Source organism: Macaca fascicularis, chromosome 7, assembly GCF_037993035.2.
Source record: "Macaca fascicularis isolate 582-1 chromosome 7, T2T-MFA8v1.1".
In the NCBI taxonomy this organism is placed as follows: domain Eukaryota; kingdom Metazoa; phylum Chordata; class Mammalia; order Primates; family Cercopithecidae; genus Macaca; species Macaca fascicularis.
This window is the reverse complement of record NC_088381.1, coordinates 57480437-57493066: the sequence shown is the minus strand read 5'-3', so window position 1 is coordinate 57493066 and position 12630 is coordinate 57480437. Positions and strand designations below refer to the sequence as shown.

Here is a 12630-nt window from a genome sequence, read left to right as displayed (position 1 = left end):
ATTAATAGGCCAGGAGCGGTGGTCCTCGCCTGTAGTCCCAGCTACTTGGGAAGTGGAGGCAGGAGAATCACTTGAACCCAGGAGGCAGAGGCTGCAGTGAGCTGAGACTGTGTGCACTTCAGCCTGGACGACAGAGTAAGACTCCGTCTCAAAAAAAAAAAAAATTGTTTTAATTAAAAAAAAACAGTAATAGTATATTTTAACACAATATATGTAAAATATCATTACTTCAATATGTAATCAATATTTTAAAAATTGAGATATTTTCATTGTTTTGTACTAGAAATCAAGTTCCTATTTCATACTCAGTACATCAATTCAGACTTGCCACATCTCAATAGTCAGATGTGACTATTTAAATAAAATATGGTAGCCATTAGCCACAGGACTATAAATTAAGATAAGTATCTATTATTGCAGAAGACTCTGTATCTCTGCTGTCCAACACAATTGCCACTAGCCACATAAGGCCACTGAGTGAGCACCTAAAATGTGACTAATACAAATGAGGAACTGAATTTTTAATATTAAATTAAATTTAAATTTATTTAAATAGCCACAAGTGGCTGGCAGCTACGGGACTGTATGGATCTGAAAGAAGAAACAGACGCTAAAACAATTCACACAAATTTAATGAACTGGAGTTGTTACAAATGTTTATGAAAGAAAAGCCCAGGCTGGGCGCAGTGGCTCACGCCTGTAATCCCAGCACTTTAGGAGGCCAAGGTGGGCGGATCACGAGGTCAGGAGATCAAGAACATCCTGGCTAACACGGTGAAACCCCGTCTCTACTAAAAATGCAAAAAATTAGCCGGGCGTGGCGGCGGGCGCCTGTAGTCCCAGCTACTCGGGACTACAGCTACTCGGGAGGTTGAGGCAGGAGAATGGCGTGAACCCGGGAGGCGGAGCTTGCAGTGAGCCGAGATCGCACCACTGAACTCCAGCCTGGGGGACAGAGCAAGACTCTGTCTCAAAAAAAAAAAAAAAAGAAAGAAAAGCCCAATATAAAATGAGCACATGAAGCCAACAGAAAGACCTAACCTATTTTGTGGCATCAAGGAAGGATTCCTCAAGGAAATCACAACTAAGCAAAACAAAAGCATATGCAAAGGTCTTGAGTAGAGAAAACTGAAAACACAGTAGAAATAATGAAGAAAAGTAAAAGGGGTAAAATAATATAGCTATTTGTAGGAGACTGATTTGGATCACAAAATCGAAACTCCATAGGAAGGCAGGAGGGGTGGAAGCAGCCCTACCATTTGGAAATAAAAAATAAAAGTCTCCCAAACAAGTCCTGAACTGCAGTCATTCCAATCTTCTGTCAAATTCAAAGTCAAGTCAAGCACTTTGCATACATGCCATTTGTGCCAGCAGTTCCCTTCACTTGGGAAACTTCCTCCAACTTCTTGATTTTAGAACTCAGAATCAGTTCCAAATTTTCTACACAGGACAAGTTTTGGAGCAGTGATCCAGTTGGAAGAGGGGGAAGAGGCTTGAAACTGTTTGCAAAGCAATTTTTCTTTTTCTTTTTTTTTCACCCAGGCTAGAGTACAGTGGTGCAGTCTCGGCTCACTGCAACCTCTGTCTCCAGGGTGCAAGTGATTCTCCTGCCTCAGCCTCCCGAGTAGCCGGGATTACAGGCACCGGCCACCACACCTACCTAATTTTGGCATTTTCAGTAGAGATGAGGTTTCACCATGTTGGTCAGGCTGGTCTTGAACTCCTGACCTCAGGTGATCTCAACCATGCCTGCAAAGCAATTTTCACAAAATATTTGGCAAAAAAACTTAGTCATTTCAGCCGGATGCAGTGGCTCACGCCTGTAATCCCAGCACTTTGGGAGGCTGAGGCGGGTGGATCACCTGGGGTCAGGAATTTGGGACCAGCCTGGCCAACACGGTGAAACCCCATCTCTACTAAAAATACAAAAATTAGCCAGGCATGGTGGTGCATGCCTGTAATCTCAACCACTCAGGAGGCTGAGGCAGGAGAATTGCTTGAACCCAGGAGGCAGAGGCTGCAGTGAGCCAAGATCGCACCACTGCACTCCAGCCTGGGCAACGGAGCAAGACTCCATTTTTCTTTTTTCCTTTTTTATGTTTTGATAGATTGGGAAAGCTAAAGAAACTCCCATACACACCTTGGTACCACTGATCAATTTAAATGTGACATCCTCAGAGAGACCATCACAGATCATCCAATTAGCACCTTCTATTATTTATTTACTTCCTAGGCACTTGTCGAAATCTGAAATTCTTTATTCATTGGTTTGTCTATATTGACAGACTGTAACTGGATGAAGGCAAGAGACCTTGTCTTGCACACAGTTGTGTCCTCAGTACTTGGCACAATGCCTAGATGGAGCAAGTACTTAAATACTTGTTGAAAAAATAAAAACTGCAACTGTAGAGGTTTTTAAATATATAAACATAAAAATATTACTCATCAAAATTTAAGTAATAGTTAAAGCTATGCTCAGAAGAACATTCAACAGCATTACATATTTTCATTATAAAACATAAAATATTGTAAAAGTTGCAATTTTTTTAAGTTAAAAAATTCAAAACTGGCTGGGCACAGTGGCTCACACCTGTAATCCCAGCACTTTGGGAGGCCGAGGTGGGTAGATCACCTGAGGTCAGGGATTCAAGACCAGCTTGGCCAACATCGTGAAACCCCATCTCTACTAAAAACACAAAAACTAGCCAGGTGTGGTGGCACACCCCTGCAATCCCAACTACTCAGAGGGCTGAGGCATGAGAATCACTTGAACCTGGAGACAAAGGTTGTGGTGAGCCGAGATCATGCCATTGCACTCCAGCCTGGGCAACACAGTAAGACTCTGTCTCAAAAAAAAAAAAATCAAAACCAAAACTAATTTGAAGCCCAAAAAGAATAAACTAAAAAATCTGAGGACTAACACAGCCAACAACCAAAAAAGGGGGATGGAGGACAGACTTAAATAACAAAAAAAAAAACACATTTGTTTACAAAATGAAAATACTATGCCCCGTGTATACAAGTGTGCACTGGTACCAAATCACTGATATTTCAATAAAACCTAAAAAGAACCAAGAATATGTGCATTTAACATATGATAAAGGCAGCTTTATTTCAAGGCAACAATTTTTTTTTTTTTTTTTTTTTTTTTTTTTTTTTTTTTAGTGGGGCCAAAATTTTTAAGGAAAAATAAAGGAAGTTATTTCACTTCACATATATCAAAATAAATCCCAGATGAACAGAAAAAGACAGATGTGAAATACGAAACTGTAAAAGAACTAGAAGAAAATTTATCTGGGCAGGAGAAACCTTTAAATATAAAAGCAAAGTAGAAGCCATGAAAGAAAGTATTAACCTAATTTTCTTAAAAGGTAAAAACCATTGCCTGTTTTTGTTTTGTTAAAAAAAAAAAAAAAAAAAAAAAAGAGAGCAAGAGAAAAGAAAACACTGTAAGGTAAATGAAGAGTTAGGAAAAATATTTGTAGGCCAGGCCCAATGGCTCATACCTGTAATCCCAGCACTTAGGGAGGCCGAGGTAGGTGAATCGCTTGAGCCCAGGAGTTTGAAACCACTCTGGGCAACATGGTGAAACCCCATCTCTACAAAAAATTGCCAGGCATGGTCCCCACCATGCCTGTAGTCCCAGTTACATGGGAGGCTGAGGTGGGATAATCACTTAAGCCCAGGAGTAAAGGCCACAGTGAGCCATGACTGCACCACTGCCCTCCAGCCTGGGTGACAGAGCAAGACGTGTTTCAAAAAACATTTTAAAAAAACCAAACGTGTATGTGTGTATATGTATACGTGTGTATATATAAATGTGTATATGTATATTTGCAGTATATGGCAGAGTTGCTATCCTAAACCCTAAAAATATAAAAGGTTTAAAAGGGTATCACAAACATAAACCACCATCCAAAATAGGCAAAAGAGAAACTAGATGTCCAAGATCCATGTTTATTTACCATCATAATTAATTAAAGAAATATATAATGATTCCTACAGAAAGGGAAGGAAGAATGGAGGGTAGATGGATAGACAGATAATGCTGGTAAAGATATACAAGAAATGTGTATTCTGTCATATTTTTAGTCAAATTTGATGTTAAAGTTTGATGTTAGTCAAAATTTAAGAACTAAATTTGGCAATATTTATGAAAAGACTTTAAGAAATGTTCATATGCTTTGATTCAGTGATTAAGACAGACTTGATCCTAAAGACACAATGACAAATACACAGAAGTAGCTCTTATGATATTTATCACACATTATAAGAAGAAAAAAATAATAAACGTAAGTTACACCCAACAGATAACTAGTTAGGTTATAGTATTTTTATAAGATGGAACTGTCCCTGGGGGTAACCACTGGTCATACGTCTACTGAGCATTTGAAATGTGGCTAGTCTGGGTCGGACATGGTGGCTCATGACTGTAATCCCAGCACTTTGGGAGGCCAAGGCAGGCGAATCACTTGAGACCAGGAAAAGACCAGCCTGGCCAACACAGTGATAACGCGGTATCTACTAAAATTATAAAAATTTAGGCAAGGCGCAGTGGCTCACGCCTGTAATTCTAGAATTTTGGGAGGCCCAGGCAGATGGATCACCTGAGGTCAGGAGTTTGAGACCAATCTGGCCAACATAGTGAAACCCCCTCTCTACGAAAAATACAAAAATTAGCTGGGTGTGGTGGCATGCACCTGTAGTCCCAGCTATTGGAGGGAGGCTAAGGCAGGAGAATCGCTTGAACCCAGGAGGCAAAGGTTGCAGTGAGCCAAGATTGCACCACTGCACTCTAGCCTGTATACCAGAATAAGACTCCGTCTCAAAAAAAAAAAAAAAAAAAAAAAAGCCGGGCGTGGTTGTGCACGCCTGTAGTCCCAGCTACTCAGGAGGCTGAGGAACAAGAATCACTTGAACCTAGGAGGCGGAGGTTGCAGTGAGCTGAGATCGCACCATTGCACTCCAGCCTGGGAGACAGAGCAAGACTCTGTCTCAAAAAAATAAAAATTAAAAAAAAGAAATGTAGCTAGTACGAATTGAGATATACTTTAAGTGGAAAATACACAACAAATTATAAACACAGTCTAAAAAAGAAAATTATCCCATCAGCAATTTCTTACACTGATTACATGTTGAATTCATAGTTTTTGGGTTAAATAAAATGTATTTCACCTGTTCATCTTCTTTTCGTAATGTGGCTACCAGAAAATTTTAAATTACTTAATGTAGCTCCCATTCGTGACTAACATTGTATTTCTAGTGGACTTTGCTGGTCTGAGGTATACAAACCACAGTAAGAGGTTTCAATTTTATTTGGTATATTGCAAAGCTACGGGGGAGTTTTGAGTCAGAGAATAAGATACTCTAATTTACACATTTAAATGAAACAGAAGAGTAGAAAAGTTGAAGCAATGGTACCAGTTAGATGACTCTATTACCATCTTATATAAAACAAGATGGTGAGGCAGATTACATTTCGGTAATTTCTTAAGGAAGAGCCAGCCTGAGAGTGTTTAGAATTGGCTCTTAATAGGCCAGGCATGAGCACCAGCCCATAATCCCAGCACTTTGGGACGCCGAGGCAGGCAGATCACAGGTCAGAAGATCGAGACCATACTGGCTAACACGGTGAAACCCCGTCCCTACTAAAAATACAAAAAATTAGCCAGGCGTGGTGGCAGGCGCCTGTAGTCCCAGCTACTCAGGAGGCTGAGGCAGGAAAATGGCGTGAACCCGGGAGGCAGAGCTTGCAGTGAGCTGAGATCGCGCCACTACACTCCAGCCCGGGTGACAGAGCAAGACTCTCTCTCCAAAAAAAAAAAAAAAAAATTGACTCTTAATAGTTTAGGATATTAAGAAAACACACACAAAGACCAAGGATATACCTGAAAAATGTTAACAATAGTTATCTATGATGGTGTTATAGGTGGCTTTTCTTAGTAACTTTCTATTCTTTCTCAAAGTTTGAGGGGGAAAACCCCATATACACATTGTCCTTACAATCAAATAAAAAATGAGGTTTTTAAAAGCAAAATACAGCCCTACCAAAACAAAGCATCCTGATATTTGTCTGCAAGCTACATATAGAAAAAATGAAACCATCTCTACTCCCATGCCTTCAAAAAGGTTATTCAACGCTACATGTAAATTCACACTTACATACATGAATGAAACATGAAACACACACAAACACACCTATCTTCAGGATATTAAGGAGATACTATTCCCTAATTTGTCACTGTGTCTCTGTTAGCATAATGAAACAGATACTTGGGAAGCACACCTTGTGGGCATTCTCTAATCTAAAAGGTATTTAAATATGGAGTTAAGAAATCCTGAAACATCGCACAACTTTTTCAAAAATATTCCAAAGGATACAAAACGTAATTCCACAGAATAACACCTTGGTCCTAATGCTTTCCCTTAAAGGGTGTGTGCCATTTGACAGGTGTTTTCCTTAACTAAAGTCTGTGCAAAACTGGAAGAATAAGCTTAGGACAAGTTTCTTCTACATGAGTATGCTAAGGCACAAGAGAAATTTTTAAGTAATTTGCTAGAGATTAGAGGGGAGGAGAGGAACAGCAGAAAGGTGATTTATTTTACATACAATCCAGCGTTTTTTCGACTATACTTACTATTTTTGCATTGAAAAGGAGATACCAAACAGTGCCAGACTTTTTACAATGTGACTTCAAAGTAAGAGGGTCATTACACATAGGTTAACAGGAATTTTGGGTTTTCATGCAAATGTTCAACTAGGTTGAACTAGTTCAATCACTATGGCTATGAATCTTCTATTTAAACATAATAGAGAATCCTAACGTTTTTCATTCATTTTATTTCTAAGTTATTCAATCTATTCTAGTCCTGATTACCTAATACCTTCTAATGCAATCCACATTAAGTATTTACTCTAGAGAAATTATTGTACATGTGTACCAAGAGCCGGAAACAAGAAATGTTCATAGAGCAAGACTGTTTATAGCAAAACAAAATAAAAAACAACAAAAACACGGTCTAAGTGCCCATGAGTTACGGCAGATTAACATGTCACAAAGCAATGAAATAAACTACAGCCACATACTATTTTTTATAAAGCTCAAAAGAAAAGCAAATTAAATGCCACACTGTTTCGGCATACAAACATATATGATAAAACTATTTTTCAAAAAGTCAAGGAAGTGACATACACAAAATCCACTGCACAGATAAACTCATAGACAAATGCAAGTTTTACTAATGTTCCAGTTTTGGGTTTGGGAGGAGGAGTCAAGGATTTATGACGTTTTATCTGTTTATACTTTACTGTATTTTTTTGTGGCATTAAATATATTTTGGTTACTTCTTATAAACTTCACTGACATATAGTTGACAATAAACTGCACATACTTGAAGTGTAAAACGTGTAAGTTCTGACATATGCATACACCCAGAAAGTTATCACTACAAGATAATAAATCCATCGACCCCCGTATTTTCTCCTGCACATTGGTGATCTCTGTCTCCCTTTAAATATACTTTAAAACCTACAAAAGTAAAAATAAAAAAGACAACCTGTTTTGGAAACTTAAACGTGCACATTTTGCAAAACATTTCCCCTAGGGCTCTGGAGAAACTATACGTAAATTCAGAAAGTGCCTTAAACTTGGTGACATAGAAACTGAACAACTACCCTTAAAAGTTTATGGTATTTTACACTTTTAAAAAATTAAATTCCGACTTTGGTTTGGAAGAGGAATTTAATCCTGTTTCTCGGAGCATCAAAATCATTAATTCTGCCCAGTTTTGGTTTTTTTTGTTTTGTTTTTTGAGACGGAGTCTCCCTCTGTCGCCAGGCTGGAGTACAGTAGCGCGATCTGGGCTCACTGCAACCTCCGCCCTCCGGGTTCAAGCGATGCTCCTGCCTCAGCCTCCCAGTAGCTGGGACTACAGGCAAGCACCAGCACGCCCAGCTAATTTTTGCATTTTTAGTAGAGACGGGGTTTCACCATGTTGGCCAGGATGGTCTCGATCTCCTGACCTTGTTATTAGACCGCGTCGGCCTCCCAAAGTGCTGGGATTACAGGCGTTGAGTTACCGCGCGTGGCCAATTCTGCCCAGTTTTTATGGCCCAATAACTTAATATAAATTACCTTTAGGTAACCCCAAGGCCCTAACTTCCTCACAACTGGTCACAACTTCCGAGTTGTGAAGGTAAATCATAGCGTCCCAACTGTGTGGGTTAGCACATGACTTCGAAACCAAGTTAAAGAGATTTCAAACACAATATTCTTTCGTAGTTCTTTAGGTGGCTAAAACTTGAAAATAACTATTTCAAAAGAGCAGACGAAAAATTTAGAATCCTAAGCAAGCTAAACCCAAGCACGGAAAAAAGAGACCGATTCCCTTCCCGGTGCCAGTCAGGAGTTGGAAACAACGGGCTGCCTCCGGCTGGTTTCTGAAAACACGGCAGGTGGAAAAACATCCCGAAGAAGACCTGAGACTGGGGGGGGAGGGGGAGTTGACGCGCCCCAGGGTGCCCAGGGCCCTTCCGACCCCCGCCCGCCAACCGCTACGAACCCGCTCGGGGCGGCGCGCGTCGCGGCCTCCGCGGCCCTGAAGAACTGAGGCTCCGGACCCCAGCGCGACCACCCTGACAGGTTTTGGCCCCGGGCTGCGGGCGCCCGCGCGCGTCTGAGGTGAACCCGCCGATCCCCGGCCCCTGCCCCCGGAGCCGGGAGTCCTAGCCCTCTCGGCCGCGGCCCCCGCGGGCCCACCACCTGCTGCGCCGGCCAGCCGCCCTCCGCTTCCGGCTCCCGGGAGCCGGGAGGGGCCGGGGGCGGGCCTCGCCTCGCTGCAGCCGGGTGGGGGAAGGGAGCGGGCGGGGGAGGGGCAGCGCGGACCAGACCGGGCCCCGCGGGCCGCGCTATTCACCTGGCGGCGGCTCTCTCCGCCTGACGCGCTGCCCGCCGCCGCCGGTAGCCGCTGGTGAACCGGGACAGGTAAGGCAGCCGAACCCCTGCTCCCTCTGGCTCCGCCACCGCCGGCCCCTCCGTCTGCTGTTTATTAAACTTTTCTGTTTGGTTGTTCGGCCTATGACGCGACCGCAGAGGAGAGCCACTGGATTGGCCGGCTCCCAGGGCTGACGCGGCGGGCCCCGCCCGCATCCTAATTATTACCGGCGCGGGCGGGGCCACAGGCCGGAGGAGGCGGGGAGAGGCGGGGTCAAGGCTCGGAGCGCACGGCAATTGGCCGGAGGCGAGAGAAGAGGCGGGGCGGAGCGAAAGGAGATGCTTCTCCTCCCTCTGCACCTCCACCATCGCTTGCTCCACTGCCGTCTCTGAGGGGCTCATCCCGCCGCAGTTTCTCTACCTCCAATAGCTACGGGAAGGCGATTAAGAGGTGCCGCGGAGTCTTTAAGGGCTTGATAGGTTCAGGTACCTTTGCTACCTCGCAGGGAATGGCGTGTCCCTGTCTCGGATTGAGGCACCAGAGAGTTGCCCTCCACCTGCCACTTGTGCAGGAAGGAATTCTGAGCTTCTGTCTTCACACGCAGGCCGGCGCCTCAGTCTGCAAGCGCGAAGTCCGAGCTCAGGGCGCATACTGGAAAGCAGTACTCTGCCCTGTCCTGAACTGGGACTTGGAAATAGAAGCAAGACGAGAAGCGTGCATGCACACGTGTGCAATACATACATGCACGGGCACAAGCACCCTCAGTTCAGCCTTTTCCAAAAGCACGGGGTCAGTTCCTACCTGCGTGGTGCATGCTGCGCTACTGCGCTGGAACTAGGGATGATGGGCAGAATGGCTCCCCCTGAAGTTTTTCAGCCTTCGTTCGGGCTCATGAGCATCACAAGCAGGAAGTACGTGACACTTTAGTTCGAGGTCATTCAATCCTATCGTGAATGAAGGGTTCCGTTGGGGCTTTCAGGTGGGCGGGCCCAGTCCTGAGGATCCTCTTTGTTTTGAATGTTTTTATTTTGTTATTCATGGATTTTTTTTGCATTAATTTTAATTTAAAAAAATAAAAATGTTGTTCATCTTGATCACTTAGTTTTTTGGTGCTCCCTTAAATATTGTGCCTGAAGTGAGTACCTGTTGCATTTAGCAACACAGAAGTCACCTTGGGGAGTACAGTTTAAGTGGAGGACAAAAGCCTGATTGGAATGGTAATAAAGCCTACTTATTAGGCTATTTGTGGGGGTTAACTAAGATAGTATGTGTGGCCGGGCGCGGTGGCTCACGCCTGTAATCCCAGCACTTTGGGAGGCCGAGGCGGGCGGATCACAAGGTCAGGAGATCGAGACCACGGTGAAACCCCGTCTCTACTAAAAATTACAAAAAATTAGCCGGGCGCGGTTGTGGGCGCCTGTAGTCCCAGCTACTCGGGAGGCTGAGGCAGGAGAATGGCGTGAACCCGGGAGGCGGAGCTTGCAGTGAGCCGAGATCGCGCCACTGCACTCCAGCTTGGGCTGGGCGACAGAGCGAGACTCCGTCTCAAAAAAAAAAAAAAAAAAAAAGATAGTATGTGTGAAAGAGCTTCTTGAACTAGCGAGGTTATGCGCCAAGTCTTATGGATTTTGTCTTAAATGTATTTTTCCTCAGATGCTTGTCCAGTTTATCATTGTATTAACTCCAGCACCTAACCCAGTTGGATTTTCATATACAGCTATTATGAATTTGCACAAATTGGGTTTACATGACCTTTACTGCTTTCCTTTGTTCCAGATTCGTTCTGGGAGATTGAGAGATTATAGCATTGCATTGTGACTTTGAAAGCAGACAGACCACTGTCACTTACTAGCTTTGTGGTCTTAAGAAAATCGTGTGAAATGGGAACAAAAACCTACCACAAAGGATTGTTATGAGGGTTAAAAGATACTGCATTTCTATATACCCAGTAAATGCTGTATGCCAACTCTCTGCCAGCCTGTGCTGTAGGTGCTGGAGATAGCATTAGGTAAGAGAGATGAAGGCCCTCCTCTCATTGACTTACACAGGGGAAGAGGGAGCAGAAACAATAAACAGTATACATATGCAACCTACCAGGCAGTGTACGTAAACAACATATTCACAGCACCTGGTATGTAACAAATGCGCAATAAATGATTGTTTATTTGCATTATTATTTCCAACCCCATCTTCTTTCCTGTGTTCCAGAGCAGGACATTTACTGTGTGCTTATCACAGCCACTCAATTGTCCAAGGCTCATTTTCCCCCCAAACACATTCTTCCTCCTATAGTCCCAATTTTGGCTAATGGTGACACCATGTTTCCAGTTATTAAAACTAGAAACTCAAGCTTTATTGAGATTTAACACACATATCATTACAACTCACCCATTTTTAAAGAATACAATTTGCTGGGCGCAGTGACACATGCCAGTGGTCCCAGCTACTCAGGAGGGTTAGCTGGGGGAATTGATTGAGTCCAGGAATTCTGGGCAGTAATGCACTGTACCCATGGGTGTCCACGAGGATGGGGGGGACCGTCAAGTTGCCTAAGGAAGAGGACTCTGCCCAAGTCCAAAACAGAGCAGATCAAAACTCCTGTGCTGATTAGTAATGGGATCATGCCATTGCACTCCAGCCTGGGAAACATAGCAAGACTCTGTCTCCTATTAAAGAAAAAACAAAAAGAAAAATAAAAGAAATTATACAATTCAGTGGTTTTTAGTATATTCACAGTGGTGCAGGTATCACCACAAATCAGTTTCAGAACATTTTGTCACCCTAAAAAGAAACCTTGGCAGGGGGCAGTGGCTCATGCCTGTAATACCAGCATTTTAGGAGGCCAAGGCAGGTGAATCACTTGAGGTCAGGTGTTAGAGACCAGCCTGGTCAATACAGTGAAACCCTGTCTCTACTAAAAATACAAAAATTAGCCAAGCTTGGTGGTGCACACCTGTAGTGGTGCACACCTACTTGGTGGTGCACATCTGTAGGTGCTTGGGAGACTGAGGCAGGAGAATCACTTGAACCCGGCAGGCAGAGGTCGCAGTGAGCCAAGATCACGCCACTGCACTCCAGCCTAGGTGACAGACCAAGACTCCATCTCAAAAAAAAAAAAAGAAAAAGAAAGAAAGAAAAAAAGGAAAAACAAAACAAAAAACAACCTTGTACCTTTTAGCAGTCACATTCCCCTTTCCCCCAATTCATGTCCCACCTCCACCCCTGGGTAACCATTAAGCTACTCTGTGTCCCTTTAGTTTTGCAAGTGATCCTTTGGCCTCAACCTCCTAAGTAGCTGGGTCTACAGGCGCAAACTACCATGCCTGGCTAGTTTTGCCTATTTTGGACATTTCATAAATACGTAGTCATATAATATGTGGTCTTTTGAGACTGGCTACTTTCACTTAGTATAAGGTTTTCAAAGTTCATCGTGTTGTAGTATGTATCAGCACTTTATTTCCTTTTATTGCTGAATAATATTTCACTGTATTGATATTTAATATAGCACATTTATTCATTAATTTATAGACATTTTCCACTTTTTGCCCATTATGTGACTAGTGCTCCTATTAATATTTTTATCCAAGTTCTTACAGGGACTTTTTTTTTTTAACAGATGAGGTCTCACTCTGTCACCCTGGTGAGGGTGTGGTAGCATGAACGTAAGCTTACTGACACCTCAACTACTGGACTCAA

The 12630-nt window shown here is 43.2% G+C and overlaps 1 protein-coding gene across 4 annotated transcripts in view; it reads right to left on the bottom strand.

Moving 5' to 3' along the window:
- The window catches only part of ZFAND6 (zinc finger AN1-type containing 6), an 83164-nt gene extending 74124 nt beyond the window's left edge, over positions 1-9040 (bottom strand). For 2 of the 4 annotated variants that reach the window (XM_015452445.2, XM_045395890.1), the window contains exon 1: positions 8917-9040. The gene's annotated coding sequence lies outside the window, so the exon portion shown is untranslated. Of the gene's footprint in view, positions 1-8562 lie in introns of all 4 variants that reach the window. The other 2 variants (XM_015452447.4, XM_015452450.3) reach the window with 2 other exon arrangements.
- Positions 9041-12630: the final 3590 nt, after the last annotated feature.